At 35.2% G+C, this 25,702-nt stretch overlaps 1 protein-coding gene across 2 annotated transcripts in view; it reads left to right on the forward strand.

The window, feature by feature from the left end:
* HnRNP-K (Heterogeneous nuclear ribonucleoprotein K) overlaps nt 1–25,702 on the forward strand; it is a 105,371-nt gene that overhangs the window by 18,556 nt on the left and 61,113 nt on the right. The window lies entirely within an intron of this gene.

The raw sequence follows: 25,702 nt of genomic DNA on the forward strand, positions 1-25,702 counted from the left end.
CAAGGGGCCCTTGAAATGCCTCGTATGTCTGGGATCGGTTCGTCGGTTAGTCAGATTTTTGTAAATTCCTTAATGAATTCCTTACGTTTACGATTCGCTAAGTCTAAAGTTTTCTTTAATAATCACCCTTTAGATACAGAGCAATTTTGTCCAGTGAGGATTACTTCATTAATTCAGCCCATTCAATGGTCATTAATTCAAGCAGTTGAAGTGGATTAGTTAGAAAATGATGTGTCCAATTACTACAGTTTCCCATACAACACGAGTGGCGTAATTAAGCGAACTTGCATCTGGCATTTCTGGCACGGAATACTGACATCCCTATTATTAATAATGTTTAAATTGGTGCCGTGTACTTAGGAGGAATTTGTATATTTCTATTTTTGTTTGTCACAACGAGGGTTTGATAAAGCTTGGGATTTTCAACACTGGTATATGTCTGACGCCTACCAATATGAGTTTATTTCCGAAAATTCCAGTACAAATATCACATGCTAGTGGAAACCGCTGGTGGTGTCTTATTCGCTCAGAAATTGATTTTCCTATTTGCTGTTAAACAGATATGATTGTCCCTAATTGTTAAATCTAATGTGCATTAAAGTCTTTCGTTGGAAATATAGTCCAAAAATTCCTCACAGAACACACTCTCGCAGGGCCTTCTAAAGGTTCGTCAAGTGAATTAGTTGTTATCTTTATAAAGTACTTAACTTGACTTGCCAATAGAGTACATACTTGAAAAATATATATGGGTGATTTAACTATTCTCTATTGACATCAAGATTATTCAAATGACTCGACGCTTCAAGTAAAGTTAATGTAAGAAGCTCGCTCTAGTAACATTTGCTTGGGTTCTATGAACTTGCTCTACCCGGAAATTTTAATTTTTTTACAGCGCTATCAAAGTTTTTTGTTGTAGTTCTCGCAAGCTTCCTCAACAACAATTTGTTTCCGATCGATTGCTCCGATTTTTTATAAATTTTCCCAATTATTGAATTTGTAGTTTGAAATTTTCTATAATTATTTAAGTGCAGTGTGTCGATTTAAAAACGAGCCACCGTCGACATTTTGGTCCTTATACTAAAATATGTAAATATGCAAAAAGGCTTCAATTTTATTTTGACAGGGACATAATATAATAAGTCGGTTTTCTATTAAATTACGTGCACCCTCAGTCGGTGGTGAAAACAATCACTAAAATCTTAAATACGCAGGGTGGCTGAGCTGTATCTCATTTCAAAGGTCTCTTAATTGCCTGTTATAAACAACAGATTTAAAATGCCCCGAGAGAAATAAATCCAGAGGTGTTGAATCGGGCACTCGCAGCGGTCGCTCAATTGGTTCTCTTCGGCCAATCCATTTCTCAGGAAACCTATCGCGCAGCCATTGTTTAACGGGAAGAAAGTTGTGTGGTGAATCTTGTTGAGAATCAAGACCTCGTGAAGTGGTATTATCAGTCGCGTCAAATTGGGTTTCTAAATTCGTTCTTATTAAGGGCTTTATTATCTTTCCTAGCCTATTTAAGTAAAGCTCGCCAGTTAGGATTTCTTTTATAAATAAAGAACCAATAATGGAATTTCCAAGAATAGCTGCCCAAGCAGTCCGGGACTTTCATCGCTCCAGTATCGGCAATTTTGTTTGCTAAGGAATTGTAATTAAGTAAAAAATTGTAAATTAAGGAAAAATATAATCACGACCAAAGCAAATGTTTTGTAAAATATTTCGGTTCTCATTCGTAAAATCTGTGATTTCTTTACAGAATTTGAACTTTTTGTCAAAATCGTCTTCAAAAAATTGTTTAAGGATTTGCAATTGATATGGACGGAATTAATTTTTTAGCTCTTTCCTTACTTGTTTGTGACACACTTCTACTTCTTGCAGCATAGTGTGAACGGAATTGGCCAATTTGGCAACGGAAGAGCGTAAAATTTCATTTTGAGCGCCTTCATTCAAAACACGCATAGGAACTCTTATCTTGTTGACAATGGAAGCAGTTTCAGTAAACTTTGCAACTAATTTTAACACGTATTTACGTCTCAAATTAGTACTGGGATTCCTTTATTAAAATTGTTTGCTGTTGTTACACATTTTTCACATTCTGCATAGATGAAAATAAACTCGGTTTTTTGTTCAACTTGTGCGTACCATTTTTGCAAATAATTTTATAAACACGTAGCCTTGAATTTTAGGAAGAAAATTTACAATAATAAATAAAAATTTAACTAAAAACTCAAGAGTTCCTTCGTTCTTTTTTAATCGAATTGTCTTATTTTTACTGTTTTTTCTGCAAGGAAAATATTTAAATATACGTATTTACGAAAACAAATAAAAACCAAAGCAATCATGTGTTATTTATAAAACCCAGTCTCAAGATTGGAAAAATTTTCTTTCAAGAACGAAATGATAACTGCGAGTAGAGTTATTCAAGTAAAAGTTTTCGTGAACGTTAGAGTGGAATTTGAAAATCGAGTTTAATGATCTTTTGAAAAAAATGGACAGCATTTTGAATACTTCGACATACTTTTGCACTTTGACTGCTCACGACGCACACGGTGCGTAATAAAGTATATCCGCTATCGTGCCACATCAAGTTCAGTAGAATTTAAAAAAAATAATAAATTCCTTGATTCACATTTTTGAATACCTTCGTCAGCGCATGCATTAAAACATTAATAAAAATGTGTCTAGAATACAGTTGATATAAGCGCATTCACGGTTTGGATATGATTTTTCTAAAATCTTTCGCTGGAAAAAAAAACTGGCACATTTTGTAAAGCTAATTGAAGGACCTTTCAAATGAGGTATAACTCAACCCCCTTCCCATTTAAAGTTTTAGTGGTTGTTTCCTTTCCCGCTAGAGGATGCATTCAATTTAATAGAAAACCGACGTGTTTTTGCATATTTACATATTTTCTATAAGGATGGAAACGTCGAGGGTGATTCATTTTCAATTTTACACGCTGTATATTCAAGGTGGTTCAGATTTGTTCGGTTAGTTTTCAATGTGCAGAGCATCTGTATCAAGAACTTTGCAATTTTTTGAGAACTTTCACTATTTTAACTTAAGACAATCGGATAGTTCATCGTATTTTTTTTATATTAACAATTCCTCGCCCAGCCTTAATTAGCTTTCCGCTTCGCTTTACGTTTCTCGAGCTTGAAATGCGTGCAACAACATTATGAAACTTGTATCTTAATATACTTTAGTTACTCTCTCTCTCTCTCTCCCCCCCTCTCTCTCTCTCTCCCCCTCTCTCTCTTTCCCCCTCTCTCTCTCCCCCTTCTCTCCCTCTCTCTCCCCCCTCTCTCCCCCTCTCTCCCCCCCTCTCCCTCTCTCTCCCCCCTCTCTCCCTCTACCTCCCTCCCTCCCTCCCTCCCTCTCTCTCTCTCTGTCTCTCTGTCTCTCTCTCCACAAAAATTGCACGCAAAAAAAAACTCAATTAATTCACAATTTTTACCTAACAGTGGTACGTATATGAAATTTTCGCGACGCCTAATAAGGCGACCATCGGGATCTTATCTCTTTGAAGGCATCGTCGAAAAGGAACATTGTGATGAAAAAAAATTGCACCTGATCGATCTTTTGTTTATCGGCCTTGATTTGCCTTCCCTGTACAATGGAATGTGATTTCATCTGTCCGTGGCCTTTTTTAATTGAATTTATTAACACTTTAACTTAAACACGTATATAATTGATTTTTATTATGGTCATATTAATTGCTGTTTCGCAACATGATTATTAAGCTCAATTAATTATTAGTGCCGATGTTTATTCCGTACATTTGTTCCCTAGAAATCAAGTTCATTTTCCGCAATATTTACCCCGGGCACTGAGTACTACAGGAACATAAAAGCCCTAAAAATCTCATTAAAAACATTCAACCTTAAATTAACTAAAAAGCACTCGAGCTCGCTGAGACTCTGTTTTAATCCCGGAGACAAGAGTTCCTAATATTCGTTTTACCTTTACAGATTTACATTATTTCAATGAAATTAAAATAACGTAAATCTCCAAGGTAAACTCCGAAAGCAGCCCTCTTTTAAAAGCATATACGGATCTAGAGGGTTTGTTTGTTGGCGTAAATTTAATTGAAAGCGGATTATGCCATTTTAATAATAAAAAATACACTTTGGAGCATGGCATATTTAAACACTAAATTATAAATGGTGGCACTCTTTTCTTCTCAAACGAATAGCGATGTGAATGGGAGCTTCCCGAATGAAATCCATATGCAGAACGTTTTCAATGCAAAAGCGCTGCCATGAAAAATATTTCCTAATCTCGTGAATGTCGCCTGAGCTATTCAGAGTTACAAATAACCTAAAAGGGGTGTATGGGATGTGGCACTGATATATCAGAACCTTAGAAATCGCGTTCGCCGAAATGTTCCACTGGAAATCATGGAATTCGTCATGATTTTTGAAACGGTATTACCATTCTCGGTAATATTCCAAGATGGCGCCATCCAGCGGATAACTTCTCTGGATCAAATGTTCCTAGTTCTATCGGCCATCACAGGGATTTTTAAGGGCAAATACTAATACAACGTACCTTTCATCAAGTCCGTGGAAACTTTAGAAACACAAATTTTGTTAACCAGTTAAGTTAACAATTGTTTCGAAAGTCTAAACGATCTGAAACGATGTTAAGTTTTCCTCAGCCAAATTAAACTTTAAATTTTAAATTTGCAGCGTTTACAGAGGTGCGAACGCTAACTGTGAAGTAAGTAATAGAGTCCATTGGTTGCAATTTATTACAGATATGTTTACAGAGAAACATCGAGAATTAAATTGGGCATAAATAGTCAAAAAATAAAACAGAATTGAAGAAATCGAGCAAAAACGTATATTTAGTTTTGACGTGTGATGATTCAAAGTCAATGTATGAAATAAGTAGATAAAAATCCCTTTTTGGACCTGGAAATCAATTTTTAGATGATGACTGAAAACACATTTCGCAGCCGCGTAAGTTCGCCTGCTTTATTAGCGTGCTTTATCTCATTTATACCTTTGAATGCCTTTTGAGTTGGCCCATTTGTTAATTTTTTACCTATTGAATCGTGAACCAAAACTCTTAAACTCGATTTTCTGGTTTGATTTTTTTTACTCCTCAGTCTACGAATCAAAACTACAAAAATTTGCATTTCTACTTGCGAATTAATATTTTTTACTTTTTCTACTGCGAGTTGGAACCGTTGTATTTGTCTTTTTTTCCGAGATTTACATATTTTTGGCGTTTTTGTTTCTCATTCACCTACCACGAGGTCAAACTGCAAGATTTAAATGCCATCTCGAATTAGTGAATTTACTTTTTGTATCTTAAATTACTATGGAATAATACATCTGCATTTTGTATTTACTTTCGAAATTTTAAAATTGCGTGTTTTGAATTACGAAATAAAATGATTGAACGTATAATTCTGTCTGGAATTTGAGATTTTTTTCATTTCTACAGGGTTACTGATAATTCGGAGTATTCTTTTTGGAAGGAGTAAATCGAAGGCATATATGCACATTCCAAAACTCGCTAAATTTTGAATAATTAAAATTTTCTTTTCCGTGTGGAATGAAATATGTTCGGAAACGTGAGATCTACGTGAAGATCTTGAGTAAAAACTTAAAATAATAAAATAACTTTTGAAGATCAGGGTCGCACACCTTCTTCCGAGCTGTTTTGAAAAAATGCTCAAGGTACATGCCTACAAATTGCTCTAAAAACTTTTTCATTCCAATAGCTGTCGAATGAGGTATATTGCGTGTTTAACAAATCATTTCCGGTTCCAAAAAAAAATAGTCGAAATGACTTAGATGAGCGATTTAACTTAAATTTCTGTAATAACTAAATTTTCACATAATGCAAATGATTCCGGACATATGTCACTCCATACGGAAGATCGCAATGTTGGACAAGCGATCGAGTAGCAAAAGTTAAGAAAAAAAATCATAAAGGATGTCTTGAAAAATCCCTCTAAAAGCATCAAACGTCAAAACCTCGAATAAAAAAAAATTGACATGACTCAAAATTTCGGGAGTTTTGAAATTGCCTATATGAGTTCAATTTACCCCTTACCTTCTGCCCTACCACCTCACCAAAGGAACATATTGAACTACCAACAACCCTGTCAACAGGGTGACTCATACATATAAAACCGTTTTTAAGTAAGTTTGATTTTATTTATTTTTTTACTATCGTGTTGTAATAATGCCTGTCACTCTTGGCAACGGGCTGTAAAATAAAATACATATAATTCATGTTAATTTTTCAGTTGCCTTTAATAAAATAACTAAGTATAATACTTTATTTGTCATGTGGAAGATTAAAAAATATAATTTGTGTGTATAACGTTGTAGGTACTGCGGGCCGAAAGACAAATTACGCCCTTGGTCGAATAACTCAAGAATCGGCCGCGGGCATAGTCGTTTGTCAACCCTCTCCACCTCCAAGTAACTGTTAACCTCAATTGCCACGTTTTTTTTCAGTGGATTGAAATGCAGTTTACTAAATTTCTATTTGAAAAATGACTTTCAATTTGTGACATTGGATGACAGTAATGGTATTCCTATGGGATGGGCGCGATCCCAGTTCTTGTTCAGCTGATCCGCTTAAGAACTATGAACATAAAACTGGGCCGAAAGCTTCCTCTAGTTGTGTTTCTTTCCTTGTTAAACTCCAGAGCCAACCATACCGTTATCCTTAACTTACAAGGATAAAATATGAGTCTTGTTGTCATTGCATAAGCTCTTAGAAAAAGTTAAGTGATTTTTAAAAAGCTCAGGCCATTTATTATCGTGCTGTGGAGCGAATTTCCAGACTCCAATCCCAAAGAGTTTTCGAGGGAAAATCTCGCTCACAGAACGATAGGAAAGTCTCTTCATTGTTATGGTAAGTTTGCTAAGCACGGGATTTCAGCTAGAGCTATTAAAGCGTTCTTTTTTGTCTAATTTGGTTGTAACATGAATATTAAAGAATAAAGCGAAAAAGGTTTTAATTAGTGAATTTGGTTTAATGAACTGCTTTTTAGAAGTCATAAAATAAGACAAAGACCTTGACATAAGTTGAGTTATTTCTACTTACAGTGAATTATCGAAAACAAAAGTTCTTTGATTTTCACAGTTCCACAATAAGCCATTGAAAGAAAAAACGGAGAATGAACGCACAGTATTTGATCCCGCTGTAACCGGTGTGCTATGTATCAATCACAAGTAAATTTTACTAGCGTGCGTTATACCAATGTTTTGCCGTCATTTATTAAAGCCCATGAATGCAGACATTTTTCCATATTTCACGCCCTTCACATTGCTGTTTCAAGTGACTTTGAGTTACGAACGTTTCGAGTAGAATTATATTTTTACATACTTTGAGTATGAGGGCAAAACAATGCTTTGTCACTTATCCTAAATTTGAATATGTATAAAATTAAACGTGAATTTATTTAGTTCAACTGCCGAAGAAGTTGCATAGAAACGCTTAAAATGATAAAACCTTGAGCCGCTCACAAACGAAAATGGACGAAAAATTGATTTAAAAAAATTTAATGTAATTTTCTAAAATTTATTTTGAAATTTCCGAAGATATTAATTTCGAAAGCCTTCAGTTATAACATTTTCTGATTTGAAGTATTGCTCCTGAAGCAAGACTCTCTAAATGATGGGCACATAACTCTGTCGGTGATTCTTAGGCTTGATGTTTGACGGTTTTGTCCACTTTGCCTTTATGAAATAATAAAAAGTTAGTGAAAAAAGAAGTTTTATTATTTTTATATATATTTTTATTTTTTCTGCAATGGAGGAATTGGTTGAAATCTCGTTTTTAAGAATGAAAAATCTGTTTTTGTTGTATAGTGTAGTGCATAGTTGGAGAAGGCGTAGTCGGTGCTATGTGAACCTTCTTTAAAGCTGCGTGATTTTTTTTTATCAGCCCACACCAAAAAGGGCATCCTGTAAAAGGTTCCAAGGTTATTTAATTTTTAAGCTCTTTACAGGTCAAATTGCAAAGGACGCTCTGTTTCCAAATGTGAATTACCCAATTTTTTCCGACTAATGAATTTTCTCAGGTAACGATTTATTGGAAATGGTGTATACCGCCGTTTCAGCAGTCAATCATGCTTGTATTGTGTGCGCCGCTTTTAGTGCAAATTCTTCATAATAAATACAAAAATAGTCACAATAAATGGAAAGTTATTCGGAGGGTATCTACGAAGTTGGAACTAATAATGTACTTTGAATCATTTTAAAGCCTGAATTTTTTATTGCAAAGTGAATGGAGGTATTTCCTGATAAACAATGATGTAAGTCCCATCCCTAATTATAAATTAACTATTTTAATTCAACTCTAAATGTCTTAAGAATGGAGTTGTGGAGGCTTCTAAAAGGGCAACCTTTTTTGCGTAAAATATGTATGTTAGGGAGTAAAATTTTTATTAGTACTAAAATTCCTACCGGATATCAAAACGTTATGTTTATTTAATGAGGGTTGATACAGCGCAATCGCGTTTATGTGCTGTAGAACTAAAACGTAGACGAATTCTGATTTGTCGCTTTCAAATGCTCCCAAAATACATTTTTGCATAATTATGATCTTTAGAGAAAACAAAACATTCTGAGACACATTGTGATAGATCTTCAAGGGTCGATTACATTCATCAAACACACTCTCGTTTAGAGCGAAATGACAATTTCATCTCGATATCAAAATTTTTCTGAAATTTCGCAATTTCGTACATAGCTTTGGGGCTACGCGCTATCTAATTAGAATTTTTAGTTGAAGTTGGACTGATAACTGATTAGTTGGACAGGCCGTGTCCAATTTATCTTGATGAACAATTTTTCGGTTAGTCGTTTCTTAACGCGGACAATTTGTCTCTCGGATTTCGTTCATTTAGTTTCGGCTACTTATAAGTGAATTGCAGATAAAGCAAATACCTTCACCGGTTTTGAGTCGATCTGGCCATTTAATGACATTGAACACCAAGATGTGGTGGTCTTAAACGCATAAAAAGAACAAGGTCTCCTGCATTCTTGCATTAAAATCACTTTCTCTTGAGTTATTTTTGAACTCATTTTTATTAATTTACTAATTTGTCATCGGGAGAAATTCCTACGAATGATTACGTCTGTTTCCAAAAAAAAAAAAAACACTCATTTACCCAAATCGGTATTCGGTCTTCTTTTGAGAGTTCTTGTGTTTGAAACTAAATTAAAAATTTTTTCAAGCCCAATTCGTTCCACAAATCCGACATTTAACAGGAACACGAAGTTATGGAAAGTTGGTTGACGTGCCTAAAATTTTTACAATCCACATGATATCTGGCATATACGGCGGGGAGTTTCAAAAAATGCCACTCTAAGTCGCAAACAAAACATAATAAAAATGTATTAGGTTTCTTTTATGTTTCCGTACAAAAAGGGATTGAATGGAAACGTAGAGGTAAAATATAACGATTTGAATAAAAACCGCTGTACTTGCTACTGGTTAAGCAAATTTGTTTAGAATTCTCACAAAAGAGCTTACTTGGCAAGTTCACAACAAACGCGACATTACATACAAAGAAATAATATTTGTCAAAAATGAATTGCTCCATGACGTGTACGTGTAACACGTTCAATTTAAGTATAAGAAGGTTCGATGGTATTACCATCTTGGAAATGGTAGATTTAGATATTGTTAAATAGACAAAATGTGCAATTTTTAAACACTAAAAAAGTGGCAATAAAAAAAAATTGATTTAAAAATTCGTTTGTTTTTTTGTTTAGCGTTATTCATGATTCACATAGGTCCTGTTTCTTTTTTTAGCTTTATTAAAGCGGTTTTCTTACAAATTTTGATTTAATTTTAAATTACGGTATTAATTAACTAGATGAAGTATTTCGAGCAATGCGATCCTGAATGTTTGAATTTTTTCAAGCGTTTGAGAGGCTTTGTGTTTTCGAAAGTAAATTTGAAGGTTTTCTATATATTTAACGGACGTATCTGGGACAAATTCTTAGAAAATGTTCCTTTTTTATACAAAATAAATCTAATACTCAATTTTATAAAACCAATTTATTTAATTTAACTCAGAATATTTCTACGTGCATTTATGTATGTGCACACGTACTTATTAAGGTGTGAAAAAATGCACAAATTATACTCCAAGTACTTACTATGTACGTAAAATGTGGTACGTTTTTTGGTTATTTTTTTAATGGACGTTCTATTTTTTTTGCCTTGCCTTCTGTGTTGTCTTTTTTGCTGATAAATCCCTCCACTTTTTTAAACAAATGATATGTGCTGATGTCGCTTCTTCCTGTCGAGCGATGGACTCGAGAACTGCTTCGATCACTTGAAGACGTTCAGAATGTGAAATGCGAGTTACTTTTTTGATCTTCAATCTCTTCGGTGACAGCTTCGTCACCAACCATCATTGTCACCGTATCCTCGTCGGTTACGTCGTCAGCTCCGTAACAATTTAACACTTTGTAATGTCTTCTAAATTCACACTGTCGCAGCCGGGAACTGTTACCATTAGAGAACCAAGCTCTTGATTTTCACTTGTACAATCATCTTCAATTTCCTTGCGCATGTCGTTTTCATCATCATGTAACTTTTTCCATCATCGTTCCAGTGTCGTTGAAGGTATCTTCTCTCATCCTTCGGATACTCATCTTATAACATCCAGCATGTAAATTTTTCTTTTTAAGGAAATTATACAGTCATCATCGTTATCAATGGAGGATATTATTATAGGAAGACACGAAGTCGGGAACTACATTTTCTCTTTAAAGCTTCATGGAGGTCTTAATTTAAAGGCTAATAAATAGTCGTCACATTTGGAGGTAAAAACAAAGTTCCGATGTCTCCAACTCGTAGTACATCGTTCAGCGGATGCGAAGGGGATTATTCAGAATAAAAACAGCTTTCTTGGGCAATTTATTAATAGAAAAGTGCTTTCCTACAGCTGGTACAAATTTTGAAATCAAGTTCTGGAAGTGTTTGAGTTCGTCTAAGCTTTTGTTTAACGTGCGTATCATAGTGGTAGGGAATTTGGATTTTTTTAGTTTCTTAAACGCCCTCGGTTTCTTGGATTTTCCGATTAAGGTCAATCTAAGCTTGTGATTGCCAGTTACGTTGCTGCAGAATAGTGCAGCAGCACGCTCTTTGTTTTTCTTTTAGCCTGGAGTTGCAGTTTCTTTTTTTTTTTATGCAAGTATTTTCCTATTTCATCGCTGTTGTATAATTTCTTACGGAAAACGTCTTCTTTCTCGAGGATGCTGTAAAGGTGGTTCTTAAAATCAGAAACAACATCCGTGTCTGCGGACAACGATTTAACCACTGATTGTTAATTGAACCTCCATGCTGGCACAACGTTGTAATCGCCAATATTTGTAAGTACGGTATTTTCATGGAATAGCGTTGTATGCGCCTTAAATAACCCGCCGGAGTAAAACAAAAGGTGTTAATATATCCATTACTCCGGCGGTTACATGACGGTTACAACGTTGTTGCAGCATAAGGTTCAATTGACGAATTTCAAAACGGTTTTTCCATAGGTGTAGCTAACCATCGCTTGCCGTAAAGACTGTGTCTTCTCCTTCGATCGTTTTGCTAAAATGTAATTCTTTTTCCTGCAATAAAGGACTGGTAACTGACAATTGTTTACCTTGTAAATGTTCATATCATTAAAAAAAGAACCTTTTCAACTTCCAAATGTTTACCTTTTTGCATTGTTTTCTTCAGTTAAATTCCATAATTCCACTACCACTAGCTTGGTGAATACACTGTTTTTCGATTTCTGTATGTTTCTTTTTCGAGTCCCCCACAGTGCTTTTACCAACCCCTAACTCAGACGTTATTTTTTTTAGCCTATTCTCCAGAGTCCAATCGTTTTATCGCTTCAAGCTTTTGCTCAATTGTTACCACCACTTTCTTTCGTTTATTGCTCATAAAGAAATGATTAAATTAATCCGTAAACAAAAAAAAAAACATAAGCTAGCCTTTATTTAACTAACCTACTCACTGAACGAAATATTTAGCATGTACCGTGTGTCTCAAACGAACGGGTCACTATGGGGATCTCGGAAACCGTTGAGAGATGCGGAGACGTTTCAATTATGACAAAGTTGCGCAATTTTATTCAGAATAAAATGCCGTTCAAAAGTCAGAAAAAACCTAATTTCTGATATTTCGATTTTGCTTCTGACGTTATTCCTATAAATATCGGAAAGGAAATGACAGCTGATTTGGGCTTTCATTTCTTATGAAGACGATGGCATAATCAGACTTTATTTCCAATGTTTCACCATTTGGCGACCGTCGTCAGTCCTTGAGTTTTAATATGAATTTGAATGCTTTGTTGCAATTTTAAAATTTAAAAAACGTGAATTCAAAAATACCAAAAGGTTATCGATTTTATTTCTATTAATAATAATATGACTTTAATTATAAATATAAATATTTTTTAATAATAATTTATTTATAATTAAATTATAAAAGTTATTCGAATTGAAAGCCATTCGCCTCAATACATTTTGCACTCAGTTTATTCAATCTTAATATAGCACATTAAATAAATCGATGGGGAATCGCTGTTATTTCCCTCATTAAATTCAGTTGTAATTAATTGATATTATTTGGAATTTCACGATACAAACAGTTTTGAAAGCATCTCCATAGAAGGTAATCCGGGAGATTCAAGTTAGGACTTCTCGCAGGCCTCCTCACAAATGCCTAGTGCCTGATCCATTGATTTGGAAAAATCCTATTCAAATAATTTGTCACTTCATATCCGTTGTGTGGAGGAGCACCGTCATGTTGCCATCATAACTGTGGTAGAATAATAAACGGTTCGTCGTCAAATTAATTCATAATTCGACGTAAAATTAGATTTAAGTATCTTTCGGATGTCAAAGCGCCGTCACATATTATAGGGCCAAGGATTTTATCAGACACTCGCCCTTGTGGTCTAACTTCTATATTTTGTCTCGGATTTTCAACCGGCCAATGGTGCCCATTCTATCTGTCAAACATTCCGATCATCGAGAACGAGCATTCACCTATCCAAATTATATTTGACAAAAAATTGTCATCTTCAGTAATTTTATTTTGACGTCAGTGATGAGAATCCAATCTTCTAATGCTGTCATCGGGCCTAAGTGCATGGTTCGTGTGAATTTTATATGGTTTATATGTATTAGAACTCGAAGTTCGCCATATTCTTATTGTAGAAATTTGCAATTTCCTTTTGAAATACCTAAGAGACCTTTTGGGGGGCATTATTCACCTTTGAAAATTTACTGCATTTAAAATAAGTTTTCCTTCACCTGGATGTCCCGATGACCGTAATTATTTATGGGTTTACTAAAACTTCCAAATTTCATCAAATTTTTATCTCGTTTAGGAAACGACCTTTGATTAGGTCGCTTTCGATTAGGATACTGGGTTGAAATATCGTTGACTTGCAATTCTAAAATCTGTATTAAAAGAGTAATAAATTTATAACATATCACGCTTTTCTACATTTGAGAACGTTGAAAACACCATTTTTAAAATGAAAAAATAAGAGAAACTACATAAATAATTTTTTTGGCATATCGGCCATTATAATTTAGCATGTTTTATTTTACAACCGTCTAAATCTTAATAATCTGTCTTTTGTTTTCTGATATTTATGATAATAATATTAGAAGGAAGCAAAATGGGCATATCAGAGCTTTGGTTTTTTTTCGTATATTTTCGGAATCAGTTGGAATTTTTCGGATTTTCAAACGGCATTTCGTTCAGCATGAAAATACGCAACTTTTCCATACATTAAACGTCTTCGTATCTCTAACGGTTTCCGAGATCCCTCTTCATGTGAGACGCGGTGTACAGGAAGACCTTGTCGTTCGCGGGGGTTATGTTCTATGGAAACCCCGCCAAAGAGAAATCCGCGATGCGCGAGTAATTAACACAATGTTATACATGGGGTTCAGTTCTGAAAATCCAAGCCGGATGATACATGGTTCGGATGGCTGCTAGCCGAATAGTCGCAGGTTTACTGTAGTTTTAAGGTTTAATTTTATGTCGGAAAGATAAGATTTTTTTGATACAGTCGACGCTCGATAACATAAATACGCGGTAATGAAAACATTGCGTTAATGTAACCACAAAATTCGTCATATACAATCAAGCATAACATGTAATAACCTAAACAATGGGTACGCTCGATATTGTAAACAGTTCTTGGCGGCGGTTAGTTCTCGGTTTATGTACAGAATTCACCCCTGCGATAGAGTGCCACATACTGGGTGGGTCGTTTGAAAGTTTAAGTTACGTTTATATTTCATCTTTGGGCTGAAGCGATTGCTTGTATTTATGCATTTTTACGACTACGGCATCCACATCCTATAAAAGAAAGTGTTTAAAATTGAGTGATAAAGTGAAAATTCCAGACGAAGTTGCATTAAGTGCGGGAGTGACATAGTTAGCAAAAAAATATGGAGTATCGAAGAAACAATTTGCAAAATAAACTGTTTAAAAACACAAATTTTTAAAAGAACGTGCACTACAATGGGAAATAGGAAAACTTAAAAACATGCGGAGGCGCCTGAAATGGAAAATTCCCTGTATAAGTGGTTTTTAAAACAACGAGAAAGCGCATTCCAATTAGGGGCGAAATAATTAAATAGAGGACTAAATCGTTCAATGAAAACTTAAACAGCCTGAAAATTTCGTAGCTAACGATGGCTGGTTACAACAATTCGAAATAAGATATGGAATTCGAACGCTGTCTATATGTGGTGAGAAATTATCAGTACAACCGCAATCAATAAAACCACTCAAAGAAAAACTAATGAAATCAATTAAAGAGCTAGATTTAAGAATACAATAAAATTACAACGCCGATGAGAGTGGCCTCTATTGGAAAACTTGACCAGAGGAAAACTATGCTGCATCATTTGAACAATCTGTTCCGGGTAGAAAGTCGGAAAAACAATGACTAACGGTTCTAGCCTACAGTTATGCTAATGGTTCACAAAAATTTAAGCCAATAGTAATAGGAAAATCGAAGAATTCGCGCTCATATAAAAATTTTAATATCTGTTAACTATGATTGCTCAAAAACCGCTTGGATATCTAGCAATATGTATATTTCTGAAATGGTTTCACAAGCTAAAGAAAAATATGCTTAAAAAAACAGAAGTTTCCAGTAAAAGCGTTATTCCTGTTAGATAATGAACTAAATCATTCTCCAGAGCAACTGGGAACGAGGCTGGGTCATTTTTTGTAATGTTCGTACCGCCCAACGTAACCCCATTAATTCATCCTATGGAACAGAACATAATCAGGGTCACCAAACTATATCACCAAAAATATCTACTTTCGCCTGTCTTATCAAAGAATCCTGAAAACATGTCTGAGTCTTTGAAACAGGTAATATTACAAAAAGCTCTTTTAAATTTGCATATGGCCTGGAATGTAGTTAGTCATCAAACCATTCAAAAATGTCGAAACAATCTCTTTTGTACCAATGATCAAGACGAAGATGATGTTTCTTTAAACGTAATTACAGAACAATTGCGATCCAATGCTGATTTTCTTGTGAGTGCGTCATTGGATATTGTTGATTTAGTAAAAATATTGAATCCCAACATTGTTTGCACTCCAGCTGGTTAATTTATGAAACGAAGACAAGCGGACGAAAGATGTTAATAAGGAAGAACATATGGACGGTGAGGTCGAGGAGAACGTTCCTATTGAAGTTAGAAGTGCAATGACTGACACGCACGCTGTACAATTTTTTAATCAGGCTTTAGATTGGAATGAGGAAAGAAAAATATTGTATAAGGATATTTTAGTTCTTCGTAAGCTACGTTCCCATATATCGGAAGACAATGTTAAGGCACCAATTTGTGCAGGCTAGAATTTTACATTAATTTTATTCTAATTAAAAAATACTTATCATTAGTAGGATATTTATTTATTTTGTTGTATATGTGGTTAAAATTTTTTTTTTTAAATAAATCGTTTATTATTTAAATCACGTTCGCTAATGTAAACATTTCGATCATTTGAACCACCCTTAGTTTGAATAAGTTTACATAATCGAGCGTTTGCAATATTTCGTAATATTTTGTCTGTTGTCGGAAGGAGAAGTTATTTGAATAATTTCCAGACATTTTTTTAATTTTAAATACCTTTTCAGCCATTTGATCATATTTTAGAATGGCGGAATTTTAGCGAGAGGTTCGAGTGCTTAGACGATTTTTGATGCTAGAGTGAATCCAAGTTATTTTTTGCAAGTTCTGTGGGATTTGTTTAAGCTTTGTGAAACATGACGTTGGCGTTGAAAAGGTTATTTGAAAAAATTCTAATTTGAAGGTTTTCCCCATATTTTTTGTTATGGAAATTGGTTCTTGGACGGTGATCCTCGATGAAATGGGAAACTAAATCCTCAATCTTTGGAGGAAATTAGGATATCAAGGAAACGCGATGTCGAATAACAGTTTGAAACATTATTTTTTGGCAAAGTAGAATAATACAAGAAGGGAAGAGGAGCTCGTGATGCTCGAAAAATATCTATTTAAAGCCACTAGAAAGGAGGATATGCACACAACTCACCAATAATACTAAAACCGGATAACACAGAGAAATCGGAAATTGAGGCTACCAGAAAATGACCAAGAAGCGAGAAGCGCAAAGTAAAGGAAACTACAAATATTTGCAAACTTTCTCTTCGGTTTCTTTGGACAGTTATCGAACTCCAAAAAAAAATCAATTCCTAGAATATCAAGAAACAGAATCTGTTAAAATAGATATTCCATTCTACTAAGGAAAATCCTCGTTTTTTTAACACATAAGCTCGTTACACAAAATATACATAATCAGAACGTTGTAAGAAAAACACTGTTAAACGTCATTGTTTTACCATTAAATCGTATGGAAAAATTGTGATTCATTTTTCAGAATACCAGCGCAAGATCAGTACGGTTTTGCTAGAACACCCTGATATGCTCACACATGTGAAGGTATTTTTCTGACTACCCGACTGCGCCCCTAAGGAACTTTGTTTATTGCTGTCTATCTAATAAGCACATGCAAGGTAATCCTCATCAATTATAACGATTCCCGGCAATCCTCACGACTTATACCTCTTTCATCCGAATCAGTTGAATTTGCATTTAAAAACCAGAGTACGTACCAGACACAATATCAAAATTTACGTAACGATTTTCGACGTCACATAGAAACGGACAACAAAATTTAGTCTAAACTATCAACATCGACTCTAATAACTTTTGTTAACACACAAACATCAGGATTACTTCAATTTCAACAATTTGGATTTTCTGAAGGCAATCTAGTGTCTGTTTACATTGAAGTCATCAGCGAGTTATGAGATATGATTGCGTTGAAACCAACTACGGAATTTGCTGCGTTTAAGTTTCTCATGCAACGAACAAACATGGTGAGGATCCATTTATTTCAAGTAAATAGTTTAAGGTCTGTCTATGTTATCTGGAACGAGAGTAATTCGACTTGGACTATTTTGAAATGGTGCGGTGCCGTTGACATCCTGAAACATTTTCTGCAAGAAACGAAAGTCCTGCAGGTCCTTTTTGTTGTCAGGTTGTCGTAGCAGCGAACGTGCTTTGTTTTCTTTTGCTATGTATGACATGTGTATAGCATAACTCGTTTTTAGCTCTATTTGGAGCTCCCGCTTTCTGAACATTCTAAAAGATAATATTTGTGTAACACAGTGTGCTGAAATACATATTTGCCTATGAAATTTCATCAATTAGGAGCCCTAGAGTTTGTGGAGCTAAAACTCTCACAAACTTCCTCGTATGAAATTAATATTGAAGTTCCTACCAAATTCCTCTCTTCGTTCGTTTTAATGCTAAACTCAATTACGTTTACTGCGGTAAACCAATTTTAATGTTTTTGAGGTATTAATCGTGTTCGGTAAAATTGAACCAGGATCGGTTACGTAATATCAAATGTAGCACTTAAAAGTTTCGATTTTGGTCGCGAAATTATCAGTCACTAATTAAGCATTTGTTTTGAGAATGGGCGAATGAGTCACACGTACACGTGGTCGGGATTGGTCTGTTCGAACAGAGAAAACCTATTTGCCGGTTGGAGAGCAAAACCGACTTACATGTCACGGGCACGATTTCTGAGAAATGCTTAATGGTAGAGACCGCCTGACGATATTTTTACTGCCAAGCGAGGTGCAGGGCGTTTTCCAGTTTTCGGCTATTTTGAAAATTGCTCATGACTTTGTTACTTCAAAGAATATTTCAATTTTGTAAACACATTCTTAAGACACCTTTTTAAGTGCTAGCCAGTGGCTCACTCAGACTTTTTCTATAGTCGTCCATTTTATCAGAAATACGTATATACTTTTTTAATGGAAACTATGGTTTGCTATGAATTAAAAAAAAGTCCTCTCCGATTATATAAAATTATGGGTGCCTACTTCCAAAAATCATGGAAATATTAGATGTTTCCTCTTTAATGGAAGCAGACCTTGAAACGATTAATCGTTCCCAAAGCTTTATTCATGTCGTCAGATTACACCTGTCAGCCATTAAGTCTTAGTGTTAAAATCGTTAAATAAAGATACGCGTGAGAATTTTAAAAAGCACGAACGATATGTTAAAATGTCACATATTAGGAAACGAAGTTTCTCAAGCAGCTAGTAAGTAATATTTTAAAACATTTGAACAGAATTTTTCAAACTTTATAAAGTAATTTAAAGCGTCATGGAAGCTTTGTAGCTATATATTCCAAACGACGAAAATGAAATCCAGTAGTTAAGTGTAATTGGAGAGGTGTTAGAGCGCCCTTGCACATCGTCTCGAAGATTGGCTAATATAACAAATGTTCGAAAAACCACCTTTTTATATTCATATATATGTACATACTGAAATATAAACATACTCACATTCTTGACTGTCAAAAGAGGTACATGTGCTCGCCCAAGTGGCAATTAAGTATGGTTTTGACTGTTTCCACGATATACAGTGATTCGAATGTAGAGAGCAGTATTTTTGGATAAAATTGTTATTTTTGTGGTGACCAGAAGCCATATAATAATTCGGGTGACTGCTATAAATAATAACAATGAAAACATCAAAAACATGATATTATCACCCGCCGAAGAGCTGTTTGCTACCTTGCAAAGGGGGGAGGGAGATGTAGGACGAAGTGAGATTACAAGTTTTGAACCTGTCGTCACTAATTGTTATGAAAGAAGTAAGGAACAAAATTAAACATGATAAAAGAGCTGTAGGTGGCAGGAGAAACCTGACTAAACCTTATTAAAGAAGCGGAGAAATATTTCATTATAAATGAAAAAGATAATCCATGCAACTTCCTATGATGAACATTTTGCTCACTTAGAAATGCAGTTTCCTTTTTATTTTAATTGATTCTCCCCTTGCTAACTATCATCTGAACAATGTGACTGGCAGTTGTCCCAAAATACAACTAATTTCGTTTAGAAATGTCTGGTTGTAAGCCGAAGCACAACGAAAGTTTTTCAAAATTATTTATCGTGTTTTTAGCTTATCCGGCTCTTACACCGTGCTCTTGCCCTAAAACACTCAGACAATGCCCTCCCCTCCCCCAGCAGAGAGAATTACTCTGGATTATTCATAGTTTTAATTATACCTGAACATTGGACTCATTTGACCTGCCGTGGAGGAAAATGCCGAGGGTAATTATTAATTATCGTCTGCTTTATGCAAATTAACGAAAATGGCAAAGAGGAATTGAATTTTTAGTAATGTAATTCAAAGGGGAACTGGACTATTATGTTTATGAATTTTTCTAGAAACAAGAAGGAAACCTCTTAACTATATTAAAGTTTTCCCCTGCAGACCGTAATAAGTTTGTATACATATTAAAAAGTGTCGTACTTCATCCCTCTATAGTTATTCCTTTAGATGTAATAATTTTTTTCAATTTTGAATTTCTGCGATAATTATGTGAAAAGAATAGCAATAATTTCTCTGTGCACTTTGGATCCTAACTCCTGCTGCATAAATAACTTTTTCATAAGTTGATATGTTTAACTAAATTCTGTGTATGTAATACAACAGAAACTGAGTTAAATTAAATTGGAAATCCTTTCTACTTTTGTTGGTTTGTTTACAGTAAGCGTACATGATTTTGTACCCATATTTACAGCCAATAAATGCGGATTTTAGTATTAAATTTTAATTTTGTTTATCTAGGGTGGACCATTAATTAATATTCGTAATCAAGTTCCATATGTAGGAAATTTCATTAGTTTCGTATTTAGATCCGGGCACTAATAGGAGAGCGGTAATATTTTCAGAAAGACACAAACTTGCCTTCGTTTAACCGACGCTGTACCTTCCACGGTATTCGAGGTCCCCGTGAGGAAAGTTGAATTTGGGACATCATGTGCACAGTGGGCAAATATCGATGTTTACGAGGGAAATCTCGGTAATTATAAAACGCAGAGAAAAATGGATCGAACAGTATAAATTTCCTCAACATCATCGTTATCTACTCAAAAGTGTATTCTAATAATGTTGCAATTATGTTTGTGTAATTGTCCTAGTAAATAAATAACGAGAGTTCATCAAAAATGCTTAATGCCTTCACCAGAGTTGTTTCCAAAAAACAAAAACATCGAAAATGCTGCGTTCCTTTTTTCTATCCCTTTCCTGCAGTTAATGCGATTTCCTATATAATGACTGAAATTTGTCCACTTTGTACATGAATATTATTATATAACTACGACAATGTAAAGTGCGGGTACATGCACTCCTCCCAGTGGCAATTAAGTATGGTTTTGACAATTTTCATGATACGCAGTGATTCGAACGTGGATGGGAATATTTTTGGGTGAAATTGTTATTTTCGTGATGGCCAGAAGGTGTACAATAATTCGGGTAACTTCTGTAAATAATAGCAACGAAGGCAAATAAAAAACATGACATTATCGCCCGCTGAAGAGCTGTTTGCTACCTTGCGAAGGGGGGAGACGTGAGACAAAGTGAAATCACAAGCTTCGACCTTGTCCTCACTGGGTGTTATGAAATAAGTAAGGAACAACATTAAACGTGATAAAGGAGCTGCAGGTGTCAGGAGAAATCTTATTTTAACACGTGCGTCAGGTTCACCAGGTCATGGTTCAAAAATCGATTTAGCTGAACCGCAACTAGGAGACTTGAACCATCTACGAGCACAGTGCTGCCGCCTGGTTCCACCAACGAAGTTGTTTTGACAGCAATGTCATTCTTATTGAGTGGTTCAAAACGGACTTTTGAGCCATCGTTATACGAGTTTTTGTAAAAGTAGTCTCTCCTTCATCGTCTGTAATCCCTTCAGCTCTCTCCCTTGCATTTATAGATTTCTTCTATTAATTTAAACCATGTCGCGTCCCGCAAGAAAAGCAAGAGAATCATGGTCTGCGACTCGTTTTTCACTTCAAACACGTCTTGGTTCTCCCAATAAGCACGGCACGGCCTTTAAAATTCCCACACTGATCCCACTGAATCTTCGTTTAATTAAATTAAATTTTTCCATACGTACTATTGCATAAGTTCGTCTAAGCCCCTTAATGGAAATTATGCGTCTCGTCTAAGCCTTTAAAATTTTCTTTTTATTGGTTTTTAACCCTTTTCTTAACGGGGGCGTCTAATTTCAAATTTAAAAGCGATCGGTGTGTTCTTAAGCTTAGCTAAAACAGCAATTCGTTCAAATAAGGACTGGAAACGGAAATAAAAAGGTCGGAGCAAATTTACTTTTCAATTTGGCGAATAAACTTGTGAAATAGATCTTATTCCGACGTCAGGTTTTGTACTTTATTCACTTGGAGGAATTGACTTCGCGGCAACGATTTCAGATAGCTTTGACTGATTGCTTCTTTTTACTTATGGAAAGAAAGTCGGGTTATCGACCTTATGTTTTCTTTGTACACTACCAACAATGAACCTTCCTTATTCAACTGACGACTACCATTAACTCCTTCATAAAACATTTCCATTTACAATTTGCTACAGTTGCATAAATTTGCATTTTCCATTGACGTCTTAATTAATGGAGGGGAACGGGTATTCTCGCGCCCACGGGTGGATTCCATCGTTCCATCATCTTGTAAACATCATCAAGATTGCTATTGGCCTTGATGCAACAATGTTGTTGTTTGGTCTTGCGTAAGATACCTTATAAAAAAAATTTCATTCGTGCATTCCCTTATCGCATCCATTGAGGGTAATGCAGAAGTTGGCCCGTAATATTTGAGATTGTTGGTGTAGAAAGTCTTTACCAAGCAACTTTTTCAATCTAACTTCCATATATTTCATATCTTCGTGACGGAGGGACAAAATAAAATACGAACGTTTTTACTTTAGCATTTCTCCACGTACTGCAATCTACAGTACGTGACTCCTGAAGATAAGAAGTAATAATCTCTTCCAGCTCTGTTTTTGGAATAAACTTAACAAAGTAGGACCAGACAAGTTATGGATGTACATCTTTCGTTTTGTCAATCTGAGATGGATGTTGACTATTTGCCCAGCCAATCCTCTTTAGACAATCACGGATTTCCCAAGTTTACTGGTACGTGTGTCATGTGCAACTCAAAAATAAGGTCAAGTTAAGAAGTAACAGATTTCGCATTTCGCTGTGTTTGCTTTGTTTTGAAGAGAGACTGGAATATTAGAAAATAAACGGCACGATAACAAAGAATCAGACGACTTAACTGAGGGCGTCATCGATCGGACCAGAGTCAAAGGGAACCAACGCTATTTTCTTTAAAATAGACAAAAAAAAAGAAAAATTCGTCGGTTCGTGGGTTTAACTCGTCAAAATTTGAGGCGATTTTAACCAAATTTCCGATTAAATTTTTTTGTCTAAATTTACTTGTGCACCGTTTCACGATTGAACGTCATCAGAATTTAAAATTTAAAAGAATTTTTAAGAAAATCTTGTTCCAGTGTTCTTAATGAATTTCTTCCGGAGACTGGTCCGAAACATTCGTAAAATCTTTATTGAATCGTAAGTCTTAAGCCACCGAAACGATACACAACATAACTATCGATTCGTGAGTTCGAATTTATTAGAACTTGGCCCAAATTTACTGCTGTCTGCGGATGCCGAGGCAACAGCCAGTAAAGCAAGGACGAATTTAAGCGAAAAAAGAAAACTATGCCTTGAAGACCAAATTAAAAAATCATGAAGTGAATAAGAAAGAATGAAATCGACCGAGCACGCCCAAATTAAATTGCATTAAAGAGCTAAACATGAAATGAAAAAAAGAAATGTGACAAAAGTAGGCACTTCCTGTCGACTTTTGGAAATTTCTTTTGCACGTCTAACACCTTTCGAATTGCGTAAAAGGGGAATAAATAGATAATAGACGGAATGAAAACGAAAATTCGAAATTTACCGAGATCCATTTAATTATGTGGAGGGCAAATAAAAGTGCCTTAACATGACAAGCAGAATAAAGCGCAGAAACATTTTCCGCTGACAACCTAAAAATCGCCGAAAGAGTGAAAATTTTCAACGTTAAGGCCCCCCTGCACAACTCCCAGGGATGAGTTTTACAATTTCGGCAAGGGGGTCAAGTTGGTCCGAAATAAAAATATGATTTTTCAGATTAAGCCATCAATGCGCTCTTCTGAATTCACTTGATGCCTCTGCTTCGTCGCAGATTTCTGTCGAGGGAAAATAACTTAATCGACTGAATCGTTACATTTGTTTAATTAATATTAAAAAACAATCTTTATTTTCGATATCGACGATTCGATCACATAAGTCTCCCATAAATAGGGATGTTATTTTCCTTTTCTTTCAAAACCTAACTAATGTAATAGGTCGCAAACGCACGCGAATTGTTCGATACCGGCAATAAATTCCAAAAGTTATGCGTGAGTTAAAGGAGTGTTTTGATTTATACCAGGACTTCTTTCTCTATTAATTCAGCCCTGAGTCAGGTTAGGGTATGCTGTATTTCAGACGTTTGATCGTCGTTTTCAATTAACTTAAAAAGCGTCGTAAAAAATCAGTACGACGTTAAAGGAAAGTGAAGGAATATGCATATTTAATCAACGAGGAAGATCAGATCGTCCGGGACTAGAAAAATTAGGCGACTGATATTGATCCGCCCTCATGATACTGCTCTAGTAGGCTGATATTGAAACTCATACAAAATCGGCTCATCGACAATTTCCTTTTGTCGCAGTTATCTCCAAAGCAACCTTCCCCCATCCCTGATGGATTAAACCTTCACCTCCAGTTCTTATCAGATCCTCATCAAAACTTCACCTATCTCGTTATTCGTTCGTGTACTCTTCTTCGTCGACATTAAACTCAGCAAATCTAATTTAAATAATGAGTTTGTTGCCCCATTCCCGGAGGTCTCTTACGTGACGGGATTTCGCATGAAAGTCCCAACTTTTTTTATAGGGGTTTTAATCTGTTTGCTCGACACGGAAACCGGTTGACATAACTGGAATTCAGGTGCACACTGGTCGTAATTTTGACCGAGGAGGTGGCAATGGTCAATAAATTTCTTAGTGAGATTGCTGCAGGTCTGTTATTCTCCGGGTTGGATCCGGTGGGTTTGAAATATTTGCTTCGTGCTGCAATGCCGGAAGATTGAGTGATGTTGTTTGATATGGAAAATTTGAAGGTTTGAGAAACACATTTGTACGTAACGCGTGGGAAAATTCAAACAAATTTCCAAATTCACTCGATCTTCCATAGTTCAATAAAATTTCTATTCTCAAACACTGTGTTAGCAGTAATATACATAAGTTACTTTAAAATAATATTTCATTTTTGGCCACAGTTTCGTGATCGATAGATACCACACGAACATCCTTCAGGGTTAACGGAAAAGTACCCATTTTCCTAGAACAGGCAACACGTACACGTAATATTTCACCGTGAATACAAAGATCCTAAAAAAATTCTCAGTAAGTGCAATATAAATTTAAAAATTTTACTCCCGAACACATACTTTAACACTTTGTACTGGTCGTAAGGAGGCACAGATCATGCAGGGGTGAGTAAGAAAGTACAGATCATGCGGGGGTGAGTAAGTGTTCTCAATATCATGAAGAGGGCCGGAAGGAGTGAGTGCGATTAGATCGAGGTCTTAATAAGAAACGGCGTTAGGTGAAATAACTACCGGTACAGATTGAGCGACTGGAACAGCAAAATAACGCATGGAAAAACGTGCTTTATTTTGACATTTCTACATGCAAAAATGTCAATTTCGGCCACACTTAAGAGTTAAGCCGACTCGTTTACTTAAGGAGGATACTGAGCTTAGAAAAAACACTTGCCAGTGAATTTTGACACATTTTATTGTTGAAGCACTTTTAATTATTTTCTAAAATTTGCACACAAATTTGACAATAATTATGAATGAAATAAATCGAAACGACCATATTATCAATTTTTGGTTGCTCATAGAGGCAATGTACAACCGTGACTTTCGTACATTATTTTCCGTAAATTTTCGAGCACATGCAATTTTCTATCAAACGAGACTGAGGTGGGTAAAATCGGTGAGCTGTACGGGAGTTTTGTTACCTCCAAATTCATATCTATACAAACGAGTCGAACGACCATCAGAAAAGGTAAAAAGGTAAAAAATATTAGTTCCAAAGGAGCATAAACTAAATGGAGGTCGCTCATAAAAAATGAAAAATAATTAAAAAAATTAATCTTTATTTCTCTTTTCATTAACTA

The sequence above is a fragment of the Euwallacea fornicatus genome, chromosome 6, assembly GCF_040115645.1.
Source record: "Euwallacea fornicatus isolate EFF26 chromosome 6, ASM4011564v1, whole genome shotgun sequence".
NCBI classification, from domain to species: Eukaryota; Metazoa; Arthropoda; class Insecta; order Coleoptera; family Curculionidae; genus Euwallacea; species Euwallacea fornicatus.